Below are 13,461 nucleotides of genomic sequence, written 5' to 3'. Positions count from 1 at the left end.
AGGGCACCGCGGGGGACACAAGTCCACACAGAAATTTCACCCTCAGCAGCGCGGGGGCGGCCGGGTGCAGTGTAGAAACAAGCGTCGGGTTTGTAATGTTAGTCTATGAGAGATCTCGGGATCTCTTCAGCGCTGCAGGCAGGCAAGGTGGGGATTCCTCGGGGAAACCTCCACTTGGGCAAGGGAGAGGGACTCCTGGGGGTCACTTCTCCAGTGAAAGTCCGGTCCTTCAGGTCCTGGGGGCTGCGGGTGCAGGGTCTCTCCCAGGCGTCGGGACTTTAGGTTCAAAGAGTCGCGGTCAGGGGAAGCCTCGGGATTCCCTCTGCAGGCGGCGCTGTGGGGGCTCAGGGGGGACAGGTTTTGGTACTCACAGTATCAGAGTAGTCCTGGGGTCCCTCCTGAGGTGTTGGATCGCCACCAGCCGAGTCGGGGTCGCCGGGTGCAGTGTTGCAAGTCTCACGCTTCTTGCGGGGAGCTTGCAGGGTTCTTTAAAGTTGCTGGAAACAAAGTTGCAGCTTTTCTTGGAGCAGGTCCGCTGTCCTCGGGAGTTTCTTGTCTTTTCGAAGCAGGGGCAGTCCTCAGAGGATGTCGAGGTCGCTGGTCCCTTTGGAAGGCGTCGCTGGAGCAGGATCTTTGGAAGGCAGGAGACAGGCCGGTGAGTTTCTGGAGCCAAGGCAGTTGTCGTCTTCTGGTCTTCCGCTGCAGGGGTTTTCAGCTGGGCAGTCCTTCTTCTTGTAGTTGCAGGAATCTAATTTTCGAGGGTTCAGGGTAGCCCTTAAATACTAAATTTAAGGGCGTGTTTAGGTCTGGGGGGTTAGTAGCCAATGGCTACTAGCCCTGAGGGTGGGTACACCCTCTTTGTGCCTCCTCCCAAGGGGAGGGAGTCACAATCCTAACCCTATTGGGGGAATCCTCCATCTGCAAGATGGAGGATTTCTAAAAGTTAGAGTCACCTCAGCTCAGGACACCTTAGGGGCTGTCCTGACTGGCCAGTGACTCCTCCTTGTTTTTCTCATTATTTTCTCCGGCCTTGCCGCCAAAAGTGGGGCCTGGCCGGAGGGGGCGGGCAACTCCACTAGCTGGAGTGTCCTGCGGGGTTGGCACAAAGGAGGTGAGCCTTTGAGGCTCACCGCCAGGTGTGACAATTCCTGCCTGGGAGAGGTGTTAGCATCTCCACCCAGTGCAGGCTTTGTTACTGGCCTCAGAGTGACAAAGGCACTCTCCCCATGGGGCCAGCAACATGTCTCGGTTTGTGGCAGGCTGCTAAAACTAGTCAGCCTACACAGATAGTCGGTTAAGTTTCAGGAGGCACCTCTAAGGTGCCCTCTGTGGTGTATTTTACAATAAAATGTACACTGGCATCAGTGTGCATTTATTGTGCTGAGAAGTTTGATACCAAACTTCCCAGCTTTCAGTGTAGCCATTATGGTGCTGTGGAGTTCGTGTTTGACAGACTCCCAGACCATATACTCTTATGGCTACCCTGCACTTACAATGTCTAAGGTTTTGTTTAGACACTGTAGGGGTACCATGCTCATGCACTGGTACCCTCACCTATGGTATAGGGCACCCTGCCTTAGGGCTGTAAGGCCTGCTAGAGGGGTGTCTTACCTATACTGCATAGGCAGTGAGAGGCTGGCATGGCACCCTGAGGGGAGTGCCATGTCGACTTACTCGTTTTGTCCTCACTAGCACACACAAGCTGACAAGCAGTGTGTCTGTGCTGAGTGAGAGGTCTCCAGGGTGGCATAAGACATGCTGCAGCCCTTAGAGACCTTCCTTGGCATCAGGGCCCTTGGTACTAGAAGTACCAGTTACAAGGGACTTATCTGGATGCCAGGGTCTGCCAATTGTGGATACAAAAGTACAGGTTAGGGAAAGAACACTGGTGCTGGGGCCTGGTTAGCAGGCCTCAGCACACTTTCAATTGTAAACATAGCATCAGCAAAGGCAAAAAGTCAGGGGGCAACCATGCCAAGGAGGCATTTCCTTACAATCTGTATATACTCAAGTTAAATGAGAGTTAAGGTTGACAGAGGTACCACAGTGGCTACAGTACAAAACGCTAAAGCACATGGAATTCAGAAATTAAGCTATAATCATGCCTCACTCCCCTGCCTTACCACTTTGCCCGTAAAAACTCCTGATCTCTACATTGAAGGATAGATATATATATATATATATATATATACACACACACACACACACACATACATATACATACACACACTCAGAGATATATAGAAGGAAAATAAACAAAGTTAGACTTAATTAAGGTTTAGTGAACACAGCCAGAAAATACCCTAAATTCATCAGCTAGTATGTGCAATGCACAAAATAACTCAGTCTGCCATGTTTTGCGCTATAGACTTTTATTGCCTCCCATATATATAATAATGTTAACTATAATAATGTATAACTGCATAATGTTATATATATATATATATATATATATATATGTTTTTTTTTTTTTTTTTTTTACAGAGTGGCAGTAGCCACTATGTAGTTAGACTTACCAGAGATATGGATTTTTTTAGACTTTTGCTCTTAATAACTATGCAACTGTTTGACAAACGTTCGCAAAGTTTTGCAGACCTGGTGTCCCCGTTTCATTTGAGTCCTGAAAGTTCTGCAGCATTTTGTCAAAAGAGTGCAAAGAAAAAAGGGGGTCCCAAAACAGGAGTAAAATCTGATGCATTTTACATAGACTTTTGTATTTCACGTAGTGCGAAACCAGTCTGTCCGATTTTGATGATATCTGGAAGGATTATAGATTAATGGGCGTAGGTGATGCTGTGGGGTTCTGTAGGTAAGTATTTCATAAAGTTTATTTTTAATTTAGTGAGATCTGTGGTACTACTAAGGTATACAGCGAAGACAAGTCATTAGCTGAATGGCTAATGACTGCCTTTACAAAAGTTAAAGGCAGCCATCTTGTTTTCCGATTGCGTTTCCCCGTGCTCTGATTATGTCATTCAATCTAGGTAAATATTAGGTTCAGTATTTTCCTGCCAGACACCCTGCGCCAGGAGATGACATACCTATGCGTTCACCGACAGCTGGAGGCCGCACAGGATCCATTGCACTTTCAGAATCCAGGGACCCTGTGGCTCAAGCCCCATCCCTCGTGCTCGCCTCCCACTGGACACTGGTATGAGCATAAAGACTAGTGGCCAGGCCGATTGAAGCTCTCAGTAAAAGGAGGCTTCACACACAGCCGCAGTTCCTGTGGAGACCTCTATTACTGCGACATACCAGGTGAAGGGCGTCTCTTCATCTATCCCCCCCCCCATTTCCCCCAGGACTGACTTTTTCAAGGCCTCGAGTCTTCTCCTCTGTGTTGAAACTCCCCTCACCTGCAGAGGGGGTGGGCCTCAATAACACATCAGACACACCTCTTCCAGCCTCGCAGCTTTCACCGGTGGCATTTTGGGAGGAAGCTTGACCCCTCCTTGGAGAACCACGTTAACGCAGGCCACCTAAGCACAGTCTGGCAATCTGCCCTGCTGCATGCACCAGGGATGCAAAAACGTATCTTGCACCCTGTTCCCGTGAATCTTAAGATACCCACACGGATCAGGGCACACTCCTGCCTATTATGTCCAGGGGAAAACCTACTAGGGGCAGCTCAGTAACCTCCTTCTGGGACAAAACCTCATCGACCGCAATGAGCGGGAAAGGGGACTCTACCAATCAGCCAGTACCGGGTCCTCCTGCCCTCTCCATTACACACGACTATACAGAGAAATTCCTGGCTGATATCCACCAGGAAACAAGCCCAATGTACTGACGTATACCAGGAACTTTGCACAGTGTAGCATAGCACATAACAGAACAACATTGTATACCAAGTATAAAAGTACTTACACTATTTATACATACAGCCAGAAAATAAACATTTATATATTAGGATTCCTAAATTTCAGATATAACGTTTATATGTTATTAGATAATTTTATGGTACATTTCGTTTTAATTGAACAGCCCACTTTATGCCACTCTAGTGTATGAGTTGACATTACGCCACTGCACTCTATGCCATACAGTTTACCAGTCTACTTTACAACACTCCAGTATATGTCATTAAATTCCACACTAATCCACTGTATGTTACTCCACTCTACTTCATAAAACTCTACAGTGAACCACTCCAGTCTACATTGCTATACTCTACGCAATTACGCTGTTCACCACTGTATTCTGTTAAACTTGTGTATACCAGTTTACTGGACAACCCTATACTGTACTGCTCACAACTGTATATTATCACCCTGAAACTTTCCATGTGCAACAAGAATCACCGGCACACTTTTTTAGGGGGAACTTTACGTGAAGATTTGTCAATCGGTGCCAAAGATACAGGCAAGTCAAAAAAACGCTATTTCAAAGAAAACATAGCCCTAACTATAACTACCTACTGGTGACCGCCGGTACATAATATATACATAAATACACACATACACTATATGAAAGGATGGCTATATTAATAAGTAATACTCTTTAGCTTAGAGAAGGAAGGTCACAAGCATTGCTTCACAAAAGCATTGTATTTGGAGAAACAAAAAGGCCCTATGTGCTTTGGCCTGGCTCGCCCATGTTCACAATAGGAGGCCATGTTTTCCACAGAGCAATATAAACAAAGCACTTACATGATCATAGACATGACAAAACATTAAGAGGAAGCCATTACTATTGATTATTGTCCTGACATGTAGTGGAGACGGGCAGTAGGCACCAAACAGCTACAGTAAGAAAATGCCAACTTTCTACAGGTGGCATTTTCAGAACTACAATTTAAAATCAGACTTCACCATAAGTCCAGAGACACCAAACTTGACAAACTTATCTCTACTAGATTGGAAATTACACTTATAAGATGTAATAAGGCAATCCCAATGTTATCCTTTGGGGGAGATAGGCCTTGCAGATAGGCCTTGCAGAGGGTTACCAAGATTTAGAGGAGAACGCACAAACACTTTAGCACTGGTTTGCAGTGGTAAAGTGCACAGTCCTAAAACCAGCAAAAACAAGGTCAGAAAATAGAGGGATTCAGACAGAAAGATAGCAGGAAGGACCACCCTAAGGCAGTCGGGTCTAACAAACGCATTGTGAAGGCATCATTTTTCTGAAATGTTACCTCAGCAGAAGGAGCTGACTTGTTTGCCAGAGCTTGCTGCATTGCCAATGAATTGTGTTGCAGTTTATACTGACAGTCAATATTGTTTTGGGGAAGTGAGGAATTTTGGCTAGTTGTGGTCAATGTGAAGTTTTGTGCCTTCAGCTGGGACTTGAATTTGCAATGGACTATGCATTCCTGATTTGTTATGTGCAATTAAATTACTGAAAATAAGCAGTTGTCGAATGTGCTGCACACACAACTGGAAATGACATGATTACATTGGAAAAACATTTCTTAGATCAGGCTGCCACACATTGCTCAGTCATGTTAGCAACTTTGAGAGTAAAAACAATGCTTATTTAGATAATATCTTTGAAAATGTAAACATTTTCTCACAATGTCAACAAACAAAAGATGAGTTTTGGGACACGCAGAATGAAGCGACAGTAATGAAAAGAAAAGAAAAGTGTCAAAAAGCAAGATGCATGCACTATTGAGACGTACTAGTGGTAGGTCTGTCTTACAGGATTCGTAGCTACTGCAAATGGAGAGATTAACGCATGAAACTTAAAGAATGGCGCACCTGTTCAAAAAGTATTGGTTTAATCATCATTTTCGAAATATTGTTGAAACCTTCTGCCAGTTAAAAGAACCCGTCTGAAGCTGAGTCATGTAGAGAAAACAGCAAGTCCTTTCACAAGACTACAGGTAGATTATGGAGAGATGCCGCCCTTAAATGGAGTAAAACATATTTTAGGTGTTTGCTTATTTTCAAAATGGATTAGAGCATATCCAAAAAGAAGAAGATGCGATGCAATGACAGTTGACAAATTGCTATTGAGCGAGTTGATCCCAAGGTGTGTATTACCAACTTCCATTGAGACAGACAAAGGTACACATTTTAAGAATGAAATTGTGATGATCTTGTGCACTGCTTCGAACATTGTACACAAGTTCCACCGTAGTCATCATCCAGGATAATCGGGTATAGTGAAGCATGTTAATGACAATGAACTGCGAAATGAAGTAAGCTCATTCAATTTCCTGATGGAGTGAATTGTTGTTCTGAATTTTGAAAAAAACTTGGTTTTCCTCAGAACTTTTGCTTTTGATGGGTTTGGACTAATTTTAAACTTCCTTTGATTGCTTTTGGTGCTTTATTATCTTTGCATTAAAAATCAAATGTTTTTAGGGAAACAGTATACTAAAGAGCTGGAGAAAATGTCTACAAGAAAAGAGACTTTGTCTGGGTTTCCCAATAATTTTTATGTACACCTAAACTGTTTTAAGATCCATTGAAGACTACCACACTGCACAAACTGAATTCATTTTTCTAATTCATCTCATTGCATGATAATAAATGTGCTGTTCCCCTCACAATAAACTGTCACACCTAAGATATTGAAATGCCACACGTGGGCAGACTGCGAACAAGGAAAGGTCACAAGTTAACTGAAAACTTGGCAGCCATGACAAAGACAATCACGCACTAGTGCAGTGGTTCCCAACCTGTGGTCAGGGGACCGATAGGAGTCCTCCACACCTCCTCAGGAGGTTCGGTACTGCTCAGAAAATTAAATATTATTAACAGATTAGGTCCCCAGCTTTCAGTAATGACTCAGTGGGGGGGGTCCCCGGATTCCAATAAATGGTTCAGTGGGGGTCCCTGGGCTCCAATAATAATAACGTGGGGTCCCACATAAGTTAAAAGGTTGATAACCACTGAACTAGTGCGCTACCCATCCACAAATGCACTTCGGCATTGTGCACTGGGGTTTGCAACACTATATACGTTTCAATACAATGTTATCTGATTCAGATGTCACACTATTAATCCCTTTGACTTTGACCTGAATTTAAGTCACGCTTTTCTCTCTAATGTCATGGTCGTACAAAATGTCATGCTTTTGAAATGAAGTGATCCCGTCGCTGTTAAACATCGTGCCATTTTTGGCCCGAGAACACTATCGATACTAGGCTTCGATTGCTGCACTGCCAATGGACAAGCCAAATACTAGTCATCGGCAGCTACGAAGGTCAACTCTCTTAACCATGAAATCAGAGGAATAAGAAACACACTGCAAGGAGCATAAAAAAAAGGCTGAAATGTCACAGAAGAGTACACGAGTGTAAGGTAAATGACTTGAGTTACGTGAAAAGTACTTCAGGAGAAAGAAAAGTTAAAAACGGCACCATAAAATACTGAAACAGCAAAGAATTAGCTCATTTAATATTGGTTAAATCCATCAGAGTGGAATTGGGGTCTTCTTCCCTAGTAACACTGCAGACGCACTAAACGGTAAACACTTAGAGATAAAGGAACCAACCAGGAGTTAGTTGACGCCGTCGGTAAATTGTGTACTACGTACGAACACCAGGGTCTGGTCAGGCGCGTGAGTCGTGGTAAGCGTTAGACTTGAAGCACACAGGATCGTTATGGTGCCTTAGAAGGTCCTGGATTTAACGACAGAAACGCAGATGTAGGAATCCATCTTGAAGAGTCTGTGAGTGAACCGTTAAACTAGAGCGCAAAGTCTACAAAACCTCGCGAGAAATTAATGCCGCCATCTTGGGAGTGTGCCTGGAACGAGAACACAGAACGGGAAAATCAAGAGGAGAGAAATAGAACCCAGAAGACCCGGTCTATATGATAACACGGAAGGCCGATCTAAGCACTCAGTGCGGCAGAAGAGTGTGGAGGCCATTGGGGCGAGGCGACTAAGCGGTGAGTAGGTTCGTAGAACGCTGGGAGGCGAACAGAGCCATTTCAGGAGAGGGGGTGTTTTGTAAGATGTGACCAGAATTAGTTGTGTTATGATGGTATCGGACGAATGACAGTTCCCTGTAAGACTACGAAAGGAGCGAATCTAAATAGATGGCTTACGGGTACAGGTGTGAAGGGGTGGAGAAACCTTTACGTTTCTTTCCTCAAATAGACTTAACTAATGTTGTTTAAGACGTCGACCGAGTGCCATCGTTTTAGTATCTACTTCTAGACACAGCAAGGTACCAAATAGGAAAAGGATGGTCGGAAGGGGGAGGGGAAGATGGCAGAACGTCACAATTTCCCATCGTCACTGTCATTTTCGGTTATTGCGCACGCGCTCTTCTCTTACGCATGCTCCGTAACCATGACAGGTTATGTGTTGTCAAATAGGTGTCTTTTGTCTCGCTGTGCAGTGTGTACTTGATGCTCGCCTCCCGTAGATTTCTTCAGCTTGTCGGTACTATCTAGTTCATGGAACTGACAACAAACTAGGATGTCCTGTGTGATCAGATTTTCTAGCGAACCTTTTGCAGTATTGTTAACGAAGATGAAAGAAAAAGCGATGTTAAAAGCAAGTACATTCATGTACTACAACGAGTGGCGCCCTTAAAGTGTCTTCTAAACTAGAACGTATGGCAAAGTATTTACAGACCATGGCCCCGCCCCTCTCTCTAGTCGAGTGGGCACCAAACTTCGAAATGTCAATGCCAGCCTCACTCGAGCCATCAAACCCATCTAGCCTAAGTAGCTGATGTCACCGAATGATATGGCTTTAACAGCGAAATTAACAACTGTCCCCCATATCAGAACAAAATTCCGCCGTACTTGCCTCATAATCCTTCAAAACTGCACTACATTCAACTTAGGGTTGCCCACAGAACAAGGGTAAGACACCTATTTGGAGTAGCATTTAGTGCGTTGAGCAATGGAAAAAGTCACACCTTCCGGGGGGAGGAGAGTGTGGGGGGACTAAATCTCAGGCTCTTACATCAGAGACTCGTTTGTAAGATATTAAACACAAAATAATAGTGAGCTTAGCAGAAAGCTGCTTTCTAGAAAGAAATCTGTTAGTTGGCCAGGATTCCAGAAATCTGAAAACTACGTTGATATCCAAAGGTTAGAATAGCAAGATCGAGGGGGACTGGACAATGTAATGCCCTTCAGAAGTTCACAAACAATGGGTAACTCCCCCATCAATTTACCTTCCACCAGTAAATGCCCCACCAATATAGCTGACCAATAGGTATTGACCGGCCTGTAGACCAAACCGTATGATGCCAGGGAAGACAACAAATTCAAGGCCATACTGCAGTCCCCTGAAGAGGGATCTGCATTCCGTGCATGGCACCAAGAACACTATTTTTTCCAAGCGGAAGCAAATCTCTTATGGGTGCTGGATGACCAAGCCTTTGAAATTAAATCGCTAGACTCCTGCGAAAGACCGTGGATACTCCATCTTTTCCTGAAAGTGTCCACGCCACCAGCAAGCGTTACTCTGATAGAATCATAGGATGGGGAAGGCCCATCCGATCTAGAAGGAGGTTCCACCAGTAGTTTAGCTGTAGAGCCACCAGGAACCACGCCTGGGCTCTCCAAAGAGGAGTCACCAGAATGAGATCTGCCTGTTGACAACGGACTTGAGCCAAAACCCTGTGGATCATCAAAAAGCGGGGGAAAGGCATAACCTGACACAGGGACCAGTCCTGCAGAAATGGATCGGTCGGCAGAGCCTCCGGGTCTGGTTCCCAACTGAAAAACATCTCCAGATGCTGATTGAGGCGGCAGACAAACAGATTTATTGAGATAGGGCCCCACAGAGCTTGGAGAACTCAAAAAACCTTAGGATGAAGTCTCCAATGGCTGTAGTCCCGAAGATGGAACTATTGCCAATCTGTCATTGAATTGTTCTGCCACAGTGGAAACTTCCACACCCCCAATAGACATTTCGCACACCATTTTCTTCATTTTTTCCTTCACACACAAAATGTCTTCATCCACATTCAATACACATTCATATCTGCCTCATCTGAAGAACCATTTGCAACATCATCTTTCATATCTACACATTTTACAACAAACAAAGCCTTTCTTTGTCTTTCTCTGATCCATTATAAAAAAATGTCATATTATGCCACATTTTGGACATTTCTGATGGACAACTTTTTTCATTGGCTAAGTGATATTTACTACCACATCTAAAACATTTTTTCCTACTCAGTCCTTTAGACTTGTTGTTCACATTATCCACTATACTAGAATCAGTCTCCTTTTTTTTTTCTTTGTGAAGAATTTTTCACCCTCCTTACCTTGGCTACTACTGAACTTTTATCCTTGGTACTTTTTGCTTTCTCCTTAGTAAAAACAGCCTTAGCACATCTTCCTGTTAACTCAGCATTCTTAACAATGTCTGTCACTTCTTAAAGAGATGATTCCCCTTTGCTCAAAGTTTATCCTGTTTATTGGGATTTTCTTCCTGCATTACTATTTGATCATGGATTTGCTCCTCACGAGGAACACCAAACTGCCGCCTGAGAGTCAAGTTTTTTAGAGCCCACACAAAATCTTCAATAGATTCTTTTTTTTTTTTTGCTTCCTCTGAAATAATTTATAACGGTACACTGCAACACAAACTGTGGGTTTGAAATAGTTAGTTAAATATTCTAAAACATTCAAATACACATCCCTTTGGCTTCTTATTTTGTATGATTGTATACTTTCAAAACCCTGTGCACCCAAACAACGTAAATGTATCTTCTTCTTTCTCTCAGAAGTGAGCTCTTCATCCTCCACAAAAATAGAAATGTAGTTCTCAAAGAACTCACACCATTTCTCCCGTTTCAGTGTCTATTCACCGGTGGGTAGTAAAAATGGTTGGGGAGGAGACAGTGTTTTGCTTTTCACTAATGACTGAGCTGACAAAAATCTCTGGAATGCACGTCTTAGTCCAAGAAGACCTTTATTATTTCACTATGTGAGGTACCGAAAAGGAGATTAGCATATTGAAAGCACACGTTTAAAAATACTCACAGCTTGAAAAGAAAACATACCAAAATGATTCTCCACTGCAATATACACAGCAAATATAAGTATCTATTTTATAATGCAAAGCAAATAATGAATAAAAAATGCATCACCATAGGGCCTGTCAGGTGCTTCATCTTTCTCATGCCAGCAAGCCGATGACCCCGTGTGACTGAGAGAAAGAGAGGTCTCTTCCCTCATGGGAACTCTATATCAGGCATTCAACGTCTGAATCCTGATTGAGGCCATTCTAACCCTAACTGTTTCACTGGGTCTTTTTATATCTTAAAAAAACAAAGGAGCTCTCTGGAACAACCCCTTATTTTATGATTCAAACATTTTGGCTAGTTTAGGTATGCTTTGAAAATAACACTTTGGGGTTTGGCCACAATCCCAAGATATTCAGTCAAAACAAGGCCGTTCCCTGCCGTCTGAGTACATCCTTATCAACCAAAGCCCTTGGTGAGAAAAAGCACGAAAACAAGACCGAATGCACAGTTTACATTGTGGTAAATTACGGGCAGCCTTTAACATGGCAGTGTCTAATGCTAGGAAAAAGTCAATAGGCAGAATTAATTTAAGGCTAAACTGAATACAAAATGTAGTCTGTAACTGGTAAACACTGGCCAGCTAATCCAGGTGCAAAGTGGTGCAAAACAAAGTCAGCGGTCAAAACACAAATTTCACTACATTCCGTCCTTTGATCAATGACTTTGTGTAAACTACAGATTGAAAATCAACTTCTCTTTTATTTTTTTTTCTCTTAAAAACAAATAAACAAAAAAAAAACATTACAAGCAAATTAGGTATGCATTGTACACAGCAACATAATGAAAGATAAAAGCAATCACCATAAAGCAATGGAAGTGGATTAACGTATTGATCTTATAAACAGTTAAACCAGACACACCTACAATGAAAAGACTGAGGCTTATATATTCTGATTGGGATAGTAACTAATTAAATAGTGTCTCTAGGATAGCAAGTTGGTATAGAATTAGATGGAAACATCATGAGTCCTAATGTGAAGGTGCACGGTCCTCCTGTAATGGTTGCTGGAATATAAGTGTTCCCACATGAGAATAGTCAGCCAACTGGAAACTTTGCTTAACGAGACTGGCAGCAGCCATCCGATTATAACAAGCCATTTATTAGTTTGAGGAAAAATGTAATCAACCAGGTTGACAGAACATCCATGGTACTCTGCATTGTTCCCATACAGAACTTTGATCTGTGAAGCATAATTAGCGCTAAAAGGATCCATAGTGTTTGTACTTTAAAAGCAGCAGGAGCATTGCACAGTGGTGATCAATCAGGCTCAAGTTGGGGGTGCTGTCCCTCCCCCGAACCCACACGCAAACGCTCGAAGGGAGACCACACAGCACACTCATGATCAATGGCACGTTGTAGTATGATCTGCAAAGAAAACCAGTATGATTGTTCTTGCGAATAACATTTGTCACCTGAAATGTGCTCCTATGTTTCCTTTCCTTGTATTTTAATCAGCAGGACATTATTGGGGCCCTTTGCTATAATTTCTGCAGGTTCTGGAGGGCCATTTGCGGATTCCATCCACACCTTAGCACTGGGGTTTTTATCAGCTGAACCACAACTTCCCCTTCCTTACACTGTCAGAAGGGCTGGGGCAGTCTCCATCCTCACCAATCCTCCATCCACTGAATTTATGACAAGTTGGGCAATCCTGTCACCAATCTGTATAAATAAATCAGCTTCTCCACTATTTAACAGAATAGCTTTGATTTCTATCTGTCCTGGTAACTTTCCTCTCCCCAATTGATCTTTGACTGTTTGTGGGTCAGATCTCTGTTGTGTGTGCTGACAAACAGGACATTGTAATCACAGTTTTTATCAAATCTAGGGGAATGTGCATCCCTCTAATCTCTGCCCACCTGTAAGTGGCTTTTTCTCTCAGGTGTCCACATTTCTGGTGTGCCCATTTAGCTATCACCACCAAGTCAGAATTGTGGGTTGTCACTTCTGCCTCTGAAATTTTGGCTTTGTCGTCTGCAAGGGAATTGAAACAGCGATCTAGTGAGTCAATGGGGAAATGAGCATCTGTGACTTTACTCTGTTCTAACATTTCCGAAATTTCCTGCCACAACTCTTTGCTCCACACCCCCTTTGTGTGAATGAACCAGGTATTTGCATGTCATGTGGGAAGCCAAATGGCTAATCCATTGGCAGTGGACCAGGAATCAGTGTAAAAAAGACCAGTCCCAAGCAGCTCTTACTTTACAGGTCGATACACAGCGTACAACTCTGCATGTTGGCTACTTTTTCCTTCTCCTGTGGTGGTCAACAACTTTTTAGTAACAGAATTGTATGTCACTGATTTCCAGTGTCTTTTGGTACACACATATTTGAATGAACCATTAGTGAACCAAACATGCTTCCTATCCTCAGGGGATAAGAATTTAAATGGCACACCCCATTTCACTGGTGACTCTCACCTGCGTTACCTTCTCCTCATCCTGTACAGGGGCTTGTGAAACCTGTTCAGGTAGGGCTGCAGTGCCTGCCGTCCTACTCGAGC

General features: G+C 43.4%; 2 protein-coding genes across 6 annotated transcripts in view; one reads left to right on the top strand and one right to left on the bottom strand.

Annotated features, from left to right (window-relative positions):
- The window catches only part of CEP44 (centrosomal protein 44), an 81,851-nt gene extending 73,725 nt beyond the window's left edge, over positions 1-8,126 (bottom strand). For 2 of the 5 annotated variants that reach the window (XM_069244532.1, XM_069244542.1), the window contains exon 1: positions 7,447-7,584. The gene's annotated coding sequence lies outside the window, so the exon portion shown is untranslated. Of the gene's footprint in view, positions 1-5,702; positions 5,851-7,446; positions 7,635-8,003 lie in introns of those variants that run through there. The other 3 variants (XM_069244513.1, XM_069244522.1, XM_069244505.1) reach the window with 3 other exon arrangements.
- The window catches only part of FBXO8 (F-box protein 8), a 109,583-nt gene continuing 103,831 nt past the window's right edge, over positions 7,710-13,461 (top strand). The window contains exon 1 of the mRNA XM_069244556.1: positions 7,710-7,844. The gene's annotated coding sequence lies outside the window, so the exon portion shown is untranslated. The remainder of the gene's footprint in view (positions 7,845-13,461) is intronic.

The sequence above is a fragment of the Pleurodeles waltl genome, chromosome 1_2, assembly GCF_031143425.1.
Source record: "Pleurodeles waltl isolate 20211129_DDA chromosome 1_2, aPleWal1.hap1.20221129, whole genome shotgun sequence".
Taxonomy (NCBI): Eukaryota; Metazoa; Chordata; class Amphibia; order Caudata; family Salamandridae; genus Pleurodeles; species Pleurodeles waltl.
The sequence above is the reverse complement of the archived record's forward strand: the minus strand, read 5'-3'. Positions and strand labels throughout refer to the sequence as shown.